This window comes from Schistosoma mansoni, chromosome 2 (assembly GCF_000237925.1).
Source record: "Schistosoma mansoni strain Puerto Rico chromosome 2, complete genome".
NCBI lineage: Eukaryota > Metazoa > Platyhelminthes > Trematoda > Strigeidida > Schistosomatidae > Schistosoma > Schistosoma mansoni.
In genome coordinates, this window is record NC_031496.1 from 8,200,878 (window position 1) to 8,221,710 (window position 20,833).

Genomic DNA, 20,833 nt, shown 5'->3' on the forward strand with positions numbered 1-20,833 from the left:
CATTTGGTTTTCATTGCGCTGGTCACTATCCATCTTTGCCTATATATATATATAGAAATTGACATTTTAACTTTAATTTTTCTCGCTCGTGTGTATACCGATAATCGTACCAAAAATGTATGAAATAATCATTATTATTTATTTATAGAGGAAAGACTTATTTTGACATTGGAACTTTAACTGTTTTGAATATTGAAATTGCTCTTTGATTTAAAGTAAAATATCGGTGAGCATTTGATGATTGGTGAATAACAATCTATCAGCTGATAATTTGATCTAACAAATTATTCATCTGATATAGTTGAAATCATGAGTCGATTGAAGCTAGACCACCATGGAAAACCTGGAAGCACTGGACGACCGTCTCGTCCTATTGCGAGACTCTTCAGCAGTGCGCATCCACGATCCCGTCTCGCGAGATTCAAACCCGGGTCTCGCGCGCGAGCACTTTACCGATAAACCACTGAGCTGGTTTTCCATGGTGATCTAGCTTTATTTGACTCATGATTTCAACTATATATAATTACTAAAATCACAAAACCCCCCTTCAAATCAATCGTTTATTGATTATTTCATATATAATACCTTGTTAAAGGTATACTCTTAAAATACTCAGGAATAATCAATGGTAACTGAAAATATTGAGAGTTACATTAATAAAATAGCAGTGAACTCTATAAAATCTTGTTAAAAATGAAGTGATTAATATTCACTTGGTATTGTTTACTTGTATCTTCCCATTGTTATTTAGATACATGTAAACAACACCTATTGAATATAACGTCATCCCATTGTACAAGCAGATAGCTGTTGGGACTCAGTAGCTAAGTGCATAACGCGATGAAGTTTTGGAGGGAACAGTACTGGGTTCGAGTCCAAGAGTGAACATCAATTCTTAGATGCAGGGACATCCAGCTGAAGTGTCCCAATAAGATTCCACTGCAAGTCACTCTCCATCTTTGCTTATAATGAAATGATTGATAGTTTTGAATTATGAATTATGATATTTGATATTATAGTCTACAAGTTATTTATTTACAAACTGATAACATGAAATGTAATTCAATATTCCAATTGACTTTTATGAGTTATGAAGTGAGTAGTTTGAGAAACGCATCGAGAGGAATTTGAAGATTATGAGATCTTGAATTATATTAAAGTAAACTGTTCAACACTGCGTTCTAGGATATAAGTTCAGAGTCTCAGCTTGTAACATAACTATACGTGTTCTCCAACTATAGGATCACTGTTATTGCTAAACAGTAAAGAAGTAGGTTATTTGAGTAAATTTACAAGAACAATTGTTAGATGAAAGGTGAGCCAGTTGATTATAAGGCATATAGAACGTGTCTAAACTAATTGATAAAAGCACTCAAATACGATCAGGATTTAAACAGATAAGTTTTAGATTTGATACACCGTACTAATGAGCATTTATTTTCATATCATAGGATATTTAGCTGTCCAATGTACTTCAGAGTTTCTAAAAAAGGTTTGAATATTAGGACTTTGTTAAGTAATATATATAAGGTATAAAAATGAAAGGATTTATCATTATCAATGTGAAAACATAATGCTTCACTACTTTAGCAGATCGAGTTCATTCCTACATGTTACTCACAAAAAAGCTGTATTGAATCATTTAAGTGACCTCCAGCTACCTAGACTCAGAAACGCAGCGTATAAAGCGTTAACGTTGAAAAAAAAGGCATTGGGTTCTAGTTCCGCTGTAGAAATCAGCATTGAATTACAGGTATTTTAGCCAAACAAGTTCCGAATTTGTATGCTTATGACAACTTAACTTTATTAGTTTGATTCAATAAAAACGAATTGAACGAACAACTGATACAGATTACCGGTAGCATTTGGAATCTTTCATATTATTTACATTCTTTTATCTGTTCAAATATTATTTACTTGAATAATATGTAACTCATAAGTAAATTATATTCGTTAGAAATGTATAGATATGCTCGATTATATATTTTTTCTCCTCCCTATGAGCTAAAATGATCTAATCCACCCAGAATGCACTTGAAGAGAATGCGACTGATCACTTACAGTTTTGAGTAACTAAAGTGATGTACTGCATATCTTTACTTGATACTTTACCTTTTCATGTTCAGAATGATTTAGTTCTCATTTTTATAACCAGTTTTTTAATTTTCAAAGACTTACACTAAGAAACGTCGTCAACTATGACGTCATGTGAAAAGCCAATTCATTTTATTTTATTATATTAATTTAATTTGCATAAATTGTACTGTTTTATGATGATTAACAATCGTTGACTATCGTATTAGACGACTTTTTAGATCATATTTTTGTATGTGGATGTAAATTTTATCTTCAGCTTGGAAAATCTTCATGAATGATGAAGTTCGGAATCAGTTTACAGTGCAGAGTGACAGTGTATTTGTAATTTAATGGCTGAATTCATAAGTCAATTTAAGGCAAACCACCTTGGAAAACCTAGAAGCACTGGATGGCCGTTTTGTCCTAGTATGGGACTCCTCAGCGGTGCGCATCCACGATCCTGTCTCACGAGATTCGAACCCAGGATCTTTCAGTCTCACGCGCGAACGCTTAACCACTATTTGTAGTCAATTTAATGATGAATGTGCGAAATACAATATGACGAGTATTTTAAAATAATTCATTTATGAAATTGGTATCATGAGAGGGATCACATTGAATGAGAATGTTAATGGATCATTATTGTAAAGACAGTGATTTGTGTTACATGCTATTTCTGAATATCTGCTGAAACAATAAATATTTTTATCAGAAAGGGGTTTTTGTGGAGATTTACTATTTTCATAGTTGAAAGTGTGAGTCAATTGAAGCTAAACCATTAAGGAAATCCTGAAAGTACTGGACGGCCGTTTCGTCCTATTGTGGGACTTTTGTGTATTTCACGATGCTCGTCAACGCAAACAAAATACTATTGAACCAGAAAAATATTTTATTTAATTAACATTCATTTAAATTTATTGCACCAATTTTCGGACACTAATTTATTCTGTCTTTAGTACAGTAATAAAATTCTTCCATAAATAAAAATAACGTACGTAGGCATTTGGGGTATTGAACTGTTTAATTAAAAAGATAATTTTTTTTTAGAAGAAAAACCAACTATGTAAACCTTGAAGTAAAATTCTTTTGATGCATATTGTTTAACTAACCAAACTTGAAAGATGGTTAAAGCAAATATATTATATAAACAATAGTGACAACCATTGGAAATTAGAGAGAAATGAACAGATATTCACAATTGATTGATCAGTGGGTAGTGATCAATGTCATGCGTGTCAAGTCCTTCTTAGTGCTGATCGAATACTATCGATCAAGTTGTAATGTGGTCACTAGTCTAGGTGGCTCGACACTGAGTGCATTATGTTGAGATAAGATGTTGGTTGGAGGTGGTCAACAGGAAACCCTGGACCATGGTTTCGTGCTACTTGGCATTCGTCAGCAAGGTGTACCTGTAATCTTGAGGGAACTGGTGCTCCCTGACGGATACGATCCCGTGTCACTCAGCTTCACAGTCAGAACAGATATTTCATGCTAGTGTGGAAATTGCAGTACAATACAAACAATAAAGTACAAAGAATCGAACCAAGAACGTTTAAGTTACATGATGAGTATATGATACGTAGACCAGTGAATTAGAGTTCAGTGGTTGACATATAGAACTTTATTCAGTAATCTACTTAATGGTTGAAGAAATTATCATTTATTGTATCACATCAGCTGTACTGAATCAATAAAGATTTCTAAAGATTTAAAATTTGATGGCAAGTGACCGAACAGTTGACCAACTTTTATTAGTCGTGCTATTATGTGAACTCTTGTATGAGTTACTTGTGGTGTAAGGTGTGTTATTTATACGGACAGATATAAGTAGTAAGTATCAAGAATTGAAAGTTGGCTACTTACTGATAAAACAGGAACATCAGGAGAAGAGAAAGGAAAACTAAAACAGTTCAAATAGCAACAGAAACGCAAGAACGATAGAGTTTGTAATAGACAATTCAAGGAGGACTTGAAAATCTTGTATTTAGTGTATTGCTTTCTTATGTTACAAATGCATTGTGTGATTTTGATTAATACGATAAACTGATCAAGCTTACTTAAGTCATCATTCACTACACTGTGGTTAAACGTTAGGTCACTAAAAATAGTCATCAGGGAATACCGGACCCAGCTCTCTTGTCAGTCAGTATTCATGAGCAAGATGTACAATCAATCTTAAGATAGATAATGGTTCCTACGGCATTTGAACAAGTGTCGTCTAGCTCCACGGCAAGAACAAGACAATTGAGCTGTTCGATGTGTAACTAAAGTTCTGTATAATAGTGATATTTTACATTTACTATTAATTACTGAGTAGCATTGATTATTGGTGTGTTTGTCCTGTAGTATTGATCTACTTCAGTTAACATATAAGTCAGTGGAAAGTCTTATATTGCCAAACTGGTTGAACCTGATGGGAAACTCACAAGGAATATCGATTCCTTCAGGATTATAGATATTCCTTACTGACAAATCATAAGTTTTAAGGGACCAAGATACATAATTATTTGAAGGCTCCCTCCAGCCGCCTAAAATTAAAAGGGTATTTCGCCTTTTTGTCTATGATCAATCACTTATAATGTTTTACATAAAATGGTGACTGAAAAAAAAATCAATGATAAACAACATCATATTTTTCAGTTAAATAAGAATATTTATCGTGCAGGTACCTGAGAAGTTATAGAATATGCTTATAATAATTAAGCACAGGTTTTAAAAAGTAAACAAAATTTGCTATAATATAACATATAAAGAAACTCCATTTAATTTTACACTATAACCATAAAACGTTATTATTTATTTACTCTGATGAAGTGGCATAAAATAAGTCACGAAACATCAGAGATACAATTTTTTCTACTCATTTGGATATAATAAAAATATATACTTATCATTAACTTTCTATCCAATGCTCAATGTATCAGAAACTATCAAGTCTCACCTTGTTATTTAGTGTCTTCATTACTAGTCTACTTATCCATTTCATAGGATGAAGTTAAGAAAAATTAGATTTCCTACTTATTAGGATATTACATATATATTAATTTATTTATAACAATCTACCCAAAGCTCAATTTATTTGAAATTATCAAGTCAAACCTTTTTAATGATACCTGAAAACTTATTAATAATCTGATGAATTTTCATAGTTGAAATCATGAGTCCATTGAAGCTAGATTACCATGGAAAACCTGGAAGCACTGGACGGCCATTTCGTCGCGAGACTGGTAGGCTCTGAGGAGTACCATAATAGGACGAAACGACCTCCCAGCGTTTCTAGGTTTACTATAGTTGTCTAGCTTCAACTGACTCATGATTTCAACTATGAAAATATTGAAATCTTCACAAAACCCCTTCTTATTATAATCTGATGAAGTTAGGAGTTACTGTTTGTTTTAGAAACTGAGTATAAAGCAAAATAACATAACATAAATAAAGCAAATAACATTCTTCCTCATGTTTTTTTCGGATACCTGACTGGACGCAAAAAATGATTCTTTGATTTACAATAAATACTGATATTAGTTAGACAATCGGTTAAAACTAAAATATTTTATTACAGTATGAAACCTCTCGGATATGTGTACCTGCGACATCAGCTTGGATCGTACCAATTGCCTTGAGATTTGTTAATGAGCACCTAATCTTTGAAACAATGAACCAGCACTCACTCGTATTGTCCAACTTTTATTAACTCTAAATATTTTATAACCATCCACTAGTACAATTGATTAGTAACTGCTGGTCGAATACACTCTGTAAAGAAGTCCAATACAACGACTTAATAGTTGTCCATCATATCCTGGTTTTCAATAGTCATCTATCAAGGACTAGAAAGTTCAGTTATCTATCTAGCCCAAGCGCTCTGCTGGAGTAAAACGATTTCTGTTTATTAACTAACAAAATGGTTGAAGTTAAAGTATTACCCATTCAGTGTTTTAAGAGGAAAAAATGTGAACATTCACAATTACATTCAGTCGCTTACACTAAACAACAAAATCATGCTGTGTCATAAAAGTTATTTATTCGATGGCTTTTGCGATTGGGTTGCTAACGCAATATCAAACAAATTAGAAAGTTCCCTTTTGTTGTTAGCCTGTAAATAAATTTTCATTCGATTTTAAGGCAGCTTGGTAAATAATCAGAATTTTGTAATTTAAATGGGGTTAAGAACATGCACTAATTATGTTAATCACCATTAATAAAATGTGAACACTGGACAATATATTCATAAAACATAATACAAGGTTTGTATTTTACCGGAAAATATCAACCAATTGGTAAACTCATACAGTATAGTTTACAGTATTTTTGATTTAACAACTAAGCTTTACTCTGTCATCGTTGTTCTTAGTATGAATTTCAACTACTTCCAACCACTTTACATCCAAAACATACTGTGCATGGTAATAAATAATGTAGACTAGTGGGTGCACTGTAATTTGTGCAATGTAATGCAATCAGTATTTGAGAAATAATGTCCTGTGTCAAGGAGATGTCTTGCGATCGCACTCCTGAGTGCTTTTAATCTATTCATTCTTACTTACTTACATCTGTTACCCCTCGTGGAGGTGCATAGGCCGCTCACATTCGATCTTAAACCATTAGGAATATGTTCTTAGGATCGGACTTAGGCTTTCCTTTCTGTTCTGTCAATCAGAAAAGTCATTGAGCGAACAATTGTTTTCAATAAATTCGTCATCAGGTTCTATAGATACTTCTATAATTAACTTTATATTTCACAAAAGCCACAGTAGAGCATGAATTAATGAATTAGTCAACGTTGCATGTTAAAAATGTTAAACGTTTACATCTATTACGGTATAAATACCTCAAGACAGGGTTATTTGAAAAATAAGGAATGTCATTTAATGTAGTTCAGAATGATTCGTAGTAAGGTGTCAAATTTTAATCAATATAATATTCAGTCGCCTGCCATATAATATTCAGTCGCCTGCCGGAACCCGGCATATGAATAAAATGCATGGCAATAGAGACAATAATAATATTAGTATTAATAGTGATCATAATGATAGTAATAACGGTATATGAATATAATAAGTATTATGATTAAAAAAAATTAGTGTACTGTTTAAGAAATATATAAAAACTTAAGGAATCTGTAGAGGAGGAAAAGGCTGTTTAGGTATCTGATGGTTCGGTCATGAGCCAAAATAAACACAAAGAACGAATATACCCTTTCTGAAGTAGATCTAGATGGTATAAGATATGTAAACGAGTCATACTCTAGCTTCTTTTGGTAGGTTCGTAAGAACATAATACAAGACAGAGAAAGCTTAATCTGATTCAATATGACGTTCACCACCTACTAAGTGAGAAAGAGTGAGGCTGTTAATATATTTCGCAATTCCTTTACCGAACCATGGTGGTACACGTTCTCGAGCATAAAAGAATAGAGCTCTGTGAGTAAAGCCTACGTACGTAGCTTCACAAGAGTAGTTGAATTGGTATACATAAATGAAGGATCCAATTATCGGTAACCTATCCTAGATTCGTTGTTTTAATACTAATTTGGTTGCGAAGACTATAGATAAGTCTGCGGCTTGAAACATCGTTTTAACAGATCAAATAAACATGACATTAGATATTACTCGCTGACTAATCTATTATAAATACGTCAGCCTCATAGACGCCATTCACAAACAACAGTGGTAATGTCTCAGAGTAGGAAGCTAGATGAAGCGGTTTAATTCCTACAAGGAACAAAAGTCCTTTCAAGATATCAGGTACCTCTTGCTGGCTGGTACGAAACAACACGATATCTAGTTTCAAAGTTTCTGCCGACTATCACTAAACACATAGAAATGTATTGTTTCTTTTTCTCAAGTTAATGATAAAGGATGCTGCTATTCCTATTTTATATGGATTAGAGATTGTTGAGTAATGCATGTTCGCTTTGAATGATTTTGTCAACATATATAATTTACATACAGTTTCATCCCTTCAAATTGACAAACTTTGCTTTCTAATACATATAAACTTTTTGAACTGTCTTTTGTTAATGTATTGAATATGTTCAATGAATAAGAAGTTTCTTATTTCCATTTTTTGTCGGTATTGAAAAGAAAAATACAATAGTCAAAAACAATCCCCGTTTCCCGTCATTCTTCTTGATTTCATAAACGGATTATTGTAACATGAAATAAATTTTACAACATCAATAGTTCTACAAGTTTACTTTATCATCATTCCCCGTTATCGGTTATAACAGTCTCACAACTGACATCATTAAGCTACTCTGAGCATGGTTTTCTATTAGAACTTATGGAATTTTATTTCAGAGTTAGTTATAAAAACCAATAAATTATGATCACACAATATTGAGAAACCACTAATGTTGAAATTACTGTCCATTACACACCAACCTGGTGGTTCAGACAAAACTTATCCTCCAGAAACCAAACAGGTCACAGATTCAAGCTTATTGGGGGTCACATATACTTATTTCTAAGGAGTCTTGTTCAGAGACAAAATCTCTGTCTAGCGATTCATAGATTGTGAATAATTATTCAACTAAACACACTACACATATTAGATTTTCATAGTTGCAAGAGTGAGTCAATTGAAGCTAGACCACTAAGGAAAACCTGGAAGCACTGGACGGCCGTTTCGTTCTATTGTGGGACTCTTCAGCAGTGCACATCCACGACCTCGCCTCGCGAGATTCGAACCCAGGACCTACCAGTCTCCACATAAACCACCTTCTGATAAAGATACTTTTGTTAAAAATTATTTTTTTATATTTTCCTACATTTGCGTATTTTTTTCTTAGATCTTTGATTACATAAGAGACAGAAGTCGGTATGGACATATGTAATTGATAAAATGAAATATCTAACTATCTTTCTTCTTAAATATCAAATGAATACAGTTATAAAACTGTCAAAACATGTGGAGATAGTTGATTGAAATAGTACCGCCAGGTTAGACATAGAAATTATGGGTTTTTTACTGTAATTAGTTTTTTTCTGATAGCGAAAAACAGTTACATAAGTACCTGAAATATAAAACCCACATGTTCCAACATTAGTTTTATAGAATTTCGAATAACATACTGATATATCCTGACGAGAATAAAGAATGGTAACTGTTGCGATCTGCTTATGGTCTAATACTGTACATCTGTTTTTTATTGTATAATTGTTAAGTAACTTACTTACTTACTTACGCCTGTTCCTCCCAATGGAGCATAGACTGCCGACCAGCATTCTCCAACCCACCCTGTTCTGGGCCTGACTTTCTAGTTTTATCCAGCTTTTGTTCACTCTTTTCATGTCTGTTTCCATTTATCAGCGTAATGTGTTTTTGGTCTTCCTTCTTCTTCTTTGGCCTTTAGGATCCCATGTGAGCGTTTGCCTGGTAAGTAACTAAACTATGTATATTCATGTTTCTTTCATTATAAGCTTTATCTTGGTCTATAAACTATTATTATGCGATTTACCGTTCTTAAATTATGCTCAGTCTAATAATTAAAGTCACAGCCACTTTTGGCTGGAGCTTGTACAAATGTTATTTTCTATTTTATGGTGTGATATGGTCTGTTTGGTTTGTATATGAACCCAATATTTTTGAAATATATGATTCATATCTCGGAGGTTGAGATTAGTGTTCTGGACTCAACAGACAGGGCTAGGAAGGAAGAAGGGCCGATAGGGACTCTTGACTGCTCATACGCGTTTATGTGTCATTTGCCCGGTCGATAAGTTACCGTTCCCTAATTGGCGGTATCATTATGTATATATATACATAAACCACAAGGCCTACAAGTTATAACACATAAAAGAGGTAGAAATATTGTCGAAATTTGGAAACCTTTGGTTAAAATAAGTTTGATTACAATCGGAGTAAAGAATATAAAAAATTACTTAAACTTAAGGAATATTACATATGATAGATATGTTTATAAAACAAAGATGATGAAATGGTTTGTTTTCAAAACCATGTTTGACGATAAGTATCATCCATTTTGGTGATAAAAACAGTGAGATATTTAAAATTGTAACGTACAAAAACTTGAGTTAAGTTAATTAGTTTGTTGTTAGACATTAACACTGATGGATACCTGCCGGCTTAGTAGTCTAGAGATTAGGCGTTCGTGCGCGAGACTGAAGGTCTTGAGTTCGAACCCCACGAGCGGGATTGTGGATGCGCACTTCTGAGAAGTCCCACACTAAGACGAATCGGCCGTCCAGTGCTTCCAGGTTTTTCACTGGTGGTTTAACGTCAATCAGTTCATGACCTCAATCAAAATCATAATAATCTCCACAACCCCATACTGACAATTTATTGTACTAAGCCAAATCACATACTGCATTTTTAAAATATGAAAATGATACATTAAATACACCATTTTCACATCTGTTACAAACTCCATCGTTCTTGCTTTTGTGTTGCTACTTGGACTGTTCAAGTTTTCATTTCTCTTTATCTGATGTTCCTGTTTTGTCAGTAAGTATCCTACTTTCAATTCTTGATATTTACTACTTATATTTGTCCGTATAACTAACCTACACCCCATATTGATTTCTTAATATTTCATAGATAATTGAAGGTTGATTGAAATTCAGCTACTGTTCTGGTTGTTGAATAAACAGACCTGTTCACGAGCACAGTTATTTTTATTGACTAGTAATGTAGTGAACGAGAACACCAGTGGGAACAACTGAATGTATTTGAATACAAAATTAGAGAATGTCTCAGTAAAACCTGAGAATCATACAATAAATACTTCATTTATAAAATGTCAATCAATTTTCACACACTTGATTGTTTTTTTCATTTCCACAACAATCATTCTCTGTTCTCATTCTCTTTTCTTAGATCTTCCTAACCTTCTGCCGCCAGACATTTTACTTCCGACTAAGAATAAATACTACTTATATCTGAATTGTTTGATCACTGGGTAGTGATCAATGTCATGCGTGTCAAGTCCTTCTTAGTGCTGATCGAATACTATCGATCAAGTTGCAATGTGGCCAATAGTCTAGATGGTTCGATACTACATGCACTATGTTGAGATAAGATGATAGTTGGAGGAAGTCAACAGGAAACCCTGGACCCGGGTTTTGTGTTATTTGTACCTGTATTCTTGAGGAAACTGGTGCTCCCTGACGACAACAGTAACATACACTACAATAATATTAAGCTATTGAACTAAGATAATAATCATTGTGAATCAATGGTATTTAATAAACTCAACTCTTCAATATTACATCTGAGAATTTTGATGATTGTTTTTCATTCTTTTTCTTTTCAATGGTCAGAAAGTAGAATGAAAGTCAAATATTTACATTTATCTATATATATCCATAGATCATAACATAAAACAAACATTCAGTTGATGTATGATTCCAAATTTAAAATAATAATAATAATAAATGTAATTTTTGGACATCATTTGTGTTCTTCCCGTTAAACTTGAATCTCTTTTGATGTTTGAACCGTCACATTTAACAATTGAATTATAAAGACAATATATATATATATTCATTTCCTGTATTGTAATTTCAATGGTGTTAATAAGAAATAACAGAAGAACTTTCATATATCAATCAGCTGAATACTGAAAATTGTTGATAATCTTGTCAAGCTTATAGAAAATCAAAATTTGAAAGTCACAGTTCTAAACTATGGAAAGGTTACATATTTGTGTCTGTTCAGCTAGGAAATTTGTTTTAGAATTTATACTTAGCAAGTAAATGATTAATTACAATCACCTATAGAATTGATAAACTCTGTTAAATTTTGACAAATTTTTGTGACTTTGAAATTCTGTTATGTAATAGTGATTAGGTAGCATGATAATTACGATTTTGTGTGTCAACTTATCTACGATTTTAAAAACATCCACTTTTATAGTTGAATGCATGAGTTGATGTAGCCAGACGAACATGAAAAACCCGGAAGCACTAGACGGCCGATTCGTCCCAGTGTGTGACTCATCAACACTGTGCATCCACGATCCTACCCACGAGATCCGAACCCAGGACCTATCGATATCGCGCGCGAACGCTTAAACACTAGATCACTGAGCCGGCTGGCATCCAAAAGTGTTAATGTCTAACTTCAACCAATCCACGAAAATGAGCAACCGTCCACCATTGTCTTCAGTGAGTTACTATTTCACAGGAGACCCGGTTGAACTCCACTAGTTACTGCTACTCACTAGAACTTCAGAAAATACCTCTTGGAGCCAGTCACTAGTGAGCACAAGATAATTATTATCACAAGGTGGATTTTATGGAGATTTTAGTAATTTTATAGTTCCATAGTGATCTAACTTCAATTGACTCCTGAATTAACTATAAAATTACCACAATACCTACAAAATCCCCTTCTGTTAAAAAACCATTTGTTGAGTCTATTCTATACTGTCTTGTACATAACGATGATGATTTGAATTATAGTCACTGATTATAAACATGCTTATTATAGTTTAAATAACAGACTTTTTGTGTTATAGATGATAATTATTACGTGGGGAAAAGAAAGAAAACTAAACCTATGATTTACATGGAATGTATTATCTTAGGTATATAATGCAGTATATTTCTATACAATGTTTTTATAACAACAAGATAACACAATTTTCATATCAACTTTCTTAAACATGTTCTACGTAAACGAAATAGTTTTAAACAAGTAATGTGAATCTGTATTGCTTTGAGTAGTAGTACTACAAAATTGTATGACTAAACATTGCGGTATATTTGGCTTATAGTTTGGCATTTTTATAGCATTGATTGCCGAATAATGAATCATAAAACATTTAACAATTCCGACGATATCCATTGGAGAAATTGACCGTGAAGTAATAAAGTTCGAAAAGTCGACCTGTTTGCAAGCCATTTAAGAAGCTAATTTATTCACACTATTTATTGAGATACTTCAATTAGATGCAATGAAGATATTACATTGAAATGAAATGGTGAAATTACACGCCTTTGAGGACTTACTGGCTGTATTACAATATCGTTATGTTTTAAGAGTAGAGATATCTCTAGGAAAATGATATTTATAGATTTTATGAATTAATTTTAGTTGAATTCGAATTCTTTCATATAGTGTATTTTGTTTTTTTTAATAGTTTGGATTTATTTTACTGTAACATACAACATTGGATAAATTTTCCGACTGAGCCTATTTCACTGAGATCATGAATAGACTTAGACAAACATTAAGAATCAGGTAGCCACAAGGGAATGTTTCGTCTAAATAAGGGACTCCTCGGAAATGTTTATCAACAACACCGCCAAGGACTGAACCTAGAAATTTGAGGTTTCACGTTGAGTGCTTGAAATGTATATAACCAAACTAGCATAATCATCGTCGACGCAGACCGCTGAGGAGTTCTATATCAGAATTAAGCATCTGTCCATTGTTTCCTGGTTTGCAATGATTTCCTAACTTAGATCGGTCTATAATCGCAATTATATTCAAAAATCTCCACAAATCTTCCATATTGACATAGCCTAGTTTACATTTTACTGATACGACGGAATTTAAATCTTCTATTATTATTAGCTTTATTCAATATCATATTTTTAGTACAATACAGAATTCTCAGCACAAATTATTTCAAAACGTTTCCTTTTCTTATTTCTTGATCAATCCTTGCGATAAATATTGAGTGGCCGGCATTTAGTTGTTACCAGTTCAGGGCTTGATATCTGAATAATGTATATTCTTTTGGATGCATATAGCCAGCAACTACGATGTATCTGATTGGGCTGTTTTGTAACTTGTACAGAGAAATGTAGTAAGTTTTTCACAAGCCCACCTGAATAGGTTATGATACTAATAGACATAATGATGTGTTAAAACAAACAAGCAAAACGATACCTTGTTGAACTGTCTAGATGTCAGGAACAGGTAACCCAGATATTCAAGCAGCCTTCCTCTATCCTAGTTAATCATGTTACATCAATTAAATTACACACAAAATAACGACATTTCGTTTTCATATAAACAAATCACTGGTCATTAGAATGATCTATAAAAAAGGAAAAACAGATTTATCTGAAATAGAACTAAAGAACAACATTCTCCAAAAGAAAAAAATGTTTCTATCTAGTGATCAATATAATTTTAGAATTTAAGATTTTCAGTGAAGATATTTCTTTCCACCGAGTGATTTTAAACAAAAAAAAGTCAAGCTTTTTCACATTTTAAATTTTATTTGCGAAATTCAACTTCATTTAAATAGTTACCAAGGAAAAAAAAATACTGTTTTGAAAATTTGTTTCTCTCTATTACTATCTTTTCTTATCAAGATTATATATCTTGATACTACGGTAACAATGAATGTCTAGTTGGGTTTTTTTTCTACGAACGTTTACTAAGATCTTAATTTTCATCTGTAGACAAATAAAATATTTCCTTGAGTTCTAGTGGGAAGCAGTGATCAGTGGAATTCCACCAAGTCTGTTGTAGAGATATCAACTCACTGAAGACAATTGGTGAACGGTTGCTCAAAATCGTGGATTGGTTGAAGTTAGACATCAACACCGTTGGATGCTGGCTCAGTGGTCTATCGGTTAAGTGCTCTGACGCGAGACTGGTAGGTCCTGCGTTCGAATCTCGCGAGGCGGGATCGTGGATGCTCACTGCTGAGGAGTCCCATAATAGGACGAAACGGCCATCCAGTGCTTCCAGGTTTTCCATGGTGTTCCAGCATCCATTGACTCATGATTTCAACTATGAAAATAAAATCTCATCAATATTTATCTGTTTACTGTTTATAAGAGTTGAACTAGTGATTTAATCAGAATGATAGTTCCAAGTTTTTATCTTATTTTGTCAATTATAAATGATGAATAGAAGTTATTTATAAAAGTGAGAAAAAAATCATTTATTAACTTTTATGTAAGTCATACTTTATGAATCAGATGCTTGGGGTTACTCTCAAGCTGTTACCACAGGTAATATAGCCGTTGACGAAATTCATAGTGAATGAAGTGATTTGAAACAGTTTTACAAAGAGTAGAATCGAATGCTAGTTTCTAATTGATTTATTGTTCATTGTTCAACATTCAAAAGTCGTAGATAAGCGTAATGGAACTAAAGTAAATCTTGTATATATCATTATGATAGTCTGAGTATTGAGCAGATAATTTATAGAACTTGAACGTCTGATATTTTTACATTTAAGCTATTTCATAGAATAAATAATCAGATCAAAATCACGCAAGATTACCTAGTACAGATGAGAGAAACTGAACATTTAGTAAAACCGAAATAAGTCTGATCAAGTTTATATCATACCATGTCAGATTGTGCTTATGTTTATAATTGCGTATGCTCATAGTTTTAACAAATTTTGTATTCCTAATAAAAAAAGGGGCGGTTAAATTTGAATATGAGTTAACGATGTAAAATGTGAACAGGTTATTTGAGGTTGTTTGGATAAGTACTTTACGTTGAAAGACTGCTTATATCTTTCCTACCATTGAACTCAGTTGTGTTTGAGAACCTATGAACGCTTCAGTTAATTAATTCTTCTGAAAAATGAAAAATTTTCTGGATTATTTTGATTTTTTCAACGTCGAATTGATGGTTGATGAAAATAATGTCTACTGCTATTGTTGATTCTTAAGTAACACAATATTGGGATAGCAGACGTATTAGTTAAAAACAACATACTTAACTATATTTAAGTACACATTAAATTTTCAGCTGGAAATAGTCAATTTTTAATAGAGCGACTTGATGATGATCATGTGGTATAGGATAAATCAAGAATTGCGGTTTAATTACACATTACTGTGGGTGTCGTTTTCAATTCATAAATCTGTCCAATTCTTTCTGAAGAACATAAAAGTCAGATAACAACTATCATGACATTCCAATCACACATTTTCGAATACATTTACTGTTATATTCTTTGTTACTGAATATACTTCAAAACTGTCGTTATATTCAATTTGTAGTTTTCCTTCATTGTGTAAATTCCCTTAAACATCTACACATTCTCAATATTAAACCTCTAGTTCTATATGAGTCGTGCTTTAAAATTGTTCCACATTTTGCAAAAAGATTTTATCAGTTGTTTATTAACACAGGCAAACGCATTCAATCTATTAACAATAAATAATTCTGTGTTATTATCAGATCCTATCAATACACTTTGTTAATTCAATTACAGGATTATGATCAGTTGAAGAGGATTCAAGAAAAGGCTGAAATGAAAATGTATTATTCAGCAACAATGGTTATTCCCATTCTTTACTAATTCCATTAAATGAATAACTGTTTACATTGTTGTCAATAACATAAATCGTTAATATAATGTTGAAACGGAGACTGAAATTAGCCATAAACAGGACATTTTATGCAGCTGAACTTGTCATTATTGAAAAGACAAGATCTATGTTTCCCCAAAAACACAAACAGCACATAAGCGATTGTGTCTGTCAATCTACATGTATGTGCGGAAACATGTACATAGGTAGGAGTAATCCTGATCTGCAAGTAAGGGTGACTGAATACATACCTAAATGGCTGTAAAAACAAATGAATCCCAATGGTCAAATAAGATCTCAGGATAGACAAATATCTTTCTCCATTTTGAAACATTTGGTTGAAACTGGTCTTAAGGTTGACATCAAGTCAGCGTTTGTAGTGTTTTACCAAAGCTTTCAAGGGTGTATACTAAGGTTTATTGAAGCCTTGCCTATACGGAAATCGAAACCCCCTTTATGTGTTCAAAAACAATTTGTTATTACCCTTAACCTACCCTTGTAATACTGATTTATTATCCAGAGTAGTAATCACATTGCACTTTATTTATTTTCTTTGTTACGGCTTACCTTAATCTGTCTAGTTGACCTTTTAATTTTCTGGCTTTTTGATCCGAATAGCAATTGCCTCAGCCGTCTGCAGGATTCTTAGTCTGACGTAATTAGGTAGACTGCTGTTAACACGATATATTATTGTGAAAGATTGCTCGATGTTGGCTCTATGTCCCGTCTGAACTAGATGGGCTAAAATAGAGCTTTTAGCCGTTTTGACTACATCTTTGCTTAATTTTCATATAAAAATGTCTTAACAAGTATATGTGTAATCAGATTGTTCGAATTGTATTGCGCAAATATATCCCATAATAATGATAGACTTCGTCTTCTCATTGCATGATCGAAATTTATCAAAGGGACTAATCGTTTTACATGGTATTAGATAATGCATCAATTAAACTGAATATTTTGTTGCATACATCACTCTATTTACTAAATAGCAGTGAACTAGACTACATTCGTAATATTTATTGAGTTGTTCCTTAGATGATTTTTAATGAATTTTTACTATAAATAAACAATGAAGATTTATTTAAAAACGTTTTCTTGATCGACGGTCAATGTTTGTCTACTTTCGATCAATAAATCTTGAATATATGATAAGATTTATGCGTTAACCGGTATGTTCTAGAAAAGTGAAGATAAATGGTTCCTAGTTTCAAATAAAAACACCTTCTTATCAATTTATTTAACAAATAACTTCGTTTAAATCAAAGATTATCTGGTTTTAATTAGAACCTATGTTACATAGATATCATGATAAAAACCTTATTATAACTAGTAATGTGGAAAAAGAGCGATCTTTGGAAAAATCAAATGGATCGGTTGAAGTTAGACATTAACACCGTTAGATGCCGGCTCAGTGGTCTGTCAGTTAAGTGCTCTGGCGCGAGATTGGTAGGTCCTGGGTTCCAATCTCGCGAGGTGGGATCGTGGATGCATACTGCTGAGGAGTCCCACAATAGAACGAAACGGCCGTCCAGTGCTTCCAGGTTTTCGATGGTGGTCTAGCTTCAATTGATTCATGTTCTCAACTCTATAAAAACACAAATATTCTTGTTTCAATTTTTTTCCAGCCAAATCAATATTCCTAACATACATTCATACTTTCTATTATCTTCATTTAATTGTAACTTATTACGAAATTTTGTAACAACCGTTTCATTTTAAGAAAAATGTTTATGTAAACGAGAGATAACAAAAATGTTAAACAGGTAAAGTTGTAATGTTTTACTCCTATAAAGTAAATACATCTATCGAAAACAGAAAATAATGAATTTACACAGTATGCATGATTTTTTTTTGGTGAATAGACTGAATTGACTTATCAGCTATATGTAAATAAATACGTAGGACAAACATCATCTAACAGGAACATTAAATGTCTATTCAATTTTTCATCTTATTAATAAAACATGTTAGATTCTAATCTAAGCTACTTTTGTGGTGTGTGCTACTTATATCAACATATATAAGTAGTATCTAACACAAATCGGAAGTGGAGTGCATGGTAGCAGAAAAGTACGGAAATTGAGTTATAGGAAACAGGAAAGGAAATAGAGAAGAATTGTGAACCGTAAGGTTCATACAGCATGTGAACGACAGTTAATAGAAGATTTACAAATGAAGTATTTGATGTATAGTATCAAACAATAAATTGGTTTTCCCCACTTGAGTTTTCGTTCATTACATTTTCAGTTTCTGCATAATATTTAAAAATAAAATACTTTCTAAACAGGGTTTGGTTGTTAACTTTTTACTCCTACGCCAAAAATGGAATTGATATTCAGTTTCTGGTTTACAAACCCTGTTTTCAAAAAACCAAAACAATAGAAAAGATCTCAAAATTGATTAATCATTTCTTTGAAGCTAACAATCCTTAGGTCACATTCAGGTCATGAAATATATTCAAGTTCATGATGGAAGGTATAGACACAGTTGCTTAGCAATCTGTAATGTATATATATTCCAACTTTATTCGTGTTTTATCAGTTGAACTCTAAATTGAAATATAATTTAAAATTATTTATTAGTTAAGATACGATTATCATATGTTTTAAATTTAAAAAAAAACATGAATTATAACAGTTGAATTCTCGGGTCAAACTAGACTAGAACACCATTTGATAACCTGGAAGCACTGGACGGCCGTTTCGTCCTAATATGGGACTCCTCAGTAGTAAGCAACTACGATCCTGCATGCGGGACTCGAACCCATGACCTTTTCACGCAAACGCCTAAACTGTGACCACTGAGCCCTCATCCAACGGTAATAATGTCAAAATTCAATCGATCTATGAGCTTGTGCAACACCTAATCTATTGTCTATTGGATTGAACTTTTCTTGTCACGTCTTCTCATTAAAACACCAGGAGTTCCATCTTGAAGGTAGCAACAAACCGTCATTCTGAAAACCATGAATTAGTGTTTTTGATGTGTAGAAGTACAATTGATCAGTCTCTTATTGGAATATGTGCATCCTGTGGAGATTGCCTCGATATCACCTTCAGTCATAGGCATTTTAAACGGAGGTGGATAGTGGCTAGAAGTGGAACCCAGGAGTCGCGTCTCGTCCTATTTAGTACTCCTCAGCTAGATGTACCCGCATCTCAGAATTGATGCCCTTTTCGGGACTTGAACCCAGTACCGTTTGCTTCAAACTTCACCCAGTAACTGAGTCTTAACATTGAGACAGTCCTCACAGGATGCACAAATGTCAACAAGAGACTCATAAATTACAGGCCTAAACAACAATACGACGATACATGATCATGTAAAATACCATACTTTTTCACGTGCTAGTTTAACAGTAAATTTTGAAATGTGCTAAGTATTGAATTGAAAAATACTTTAAGCATATTGACTATTTTGAATACAATCATACAATTATTTCACAGTTTCATTCACCACCTACATATATGTATATTTTTAACATGTGCATTACATATAAACTTATTTCACATCACAAGTCTCTTGCATACTAATACATATACTTAGTTTGGACATTTGTTAACGCTGATTGGATGACTTATTCAGTGTACAGTGAACTGAAGAACAATATACCTATTTATATTCGATGTTTGATTATATTTCCTTGAAAAAGCTTGGACCAGATTGCTAGGCAAAACGTTGGATTTACTTCGAATTCCTTCACTGAGATTTTACAAATATATTATTCTTATTTAATATCTTACATCAACTCTGCGCCAAAATTCTGTGAAACTATTCGTTCTAATTTACATGAAAGTTCTTATATATAAACTCTTATGTTAAACGAAATGTCATATTTTTAAAACAAAAAAAAATAATATTTATATACAATATAAAAGATTACTATTCGGATTCTTATTGGTTAATTGTATTATCCAATAAGAATTAAGCATCCCTATTTGTCTTTTATTTGTTATCCTTTTTAAATAACAATGTAATCTTTATAAAAATGAGTTGAACATTCCATTATACAATTTGGGATATATCTATCTATCTATCTATATTTGTATATTTGGTTAACTTTTGTATACCCCAACTCATTATTACATATATCTCCATAGAAATAAAAAATGGCACATCTATATTATGAGCAATATAACTATGATTGCTCATTAATTCCATTATCATGAATAATAATCTTATAAAGATTGTTCAAAATTTAATGAATTACACCTTATGCAATCATTTATATTTTTATTATTTTATTTATTTTTCATATTTATTATAATAACTTACATAGAAACAATGAATAATTCAATAAAACAAATTACATTTTATATTAAAGAACATCCAAATATCAATACATTCATAGGGAATATATTTCAATCTAATCAATTAATCAATAATAATCATAATAATATAATACGTAGTATCCGATTAGAAACAATCGATTTAAAATGGTCAAAATGTTTTCGTATTGATCGTTTAACTGGTAATTTATATACTACAATAGA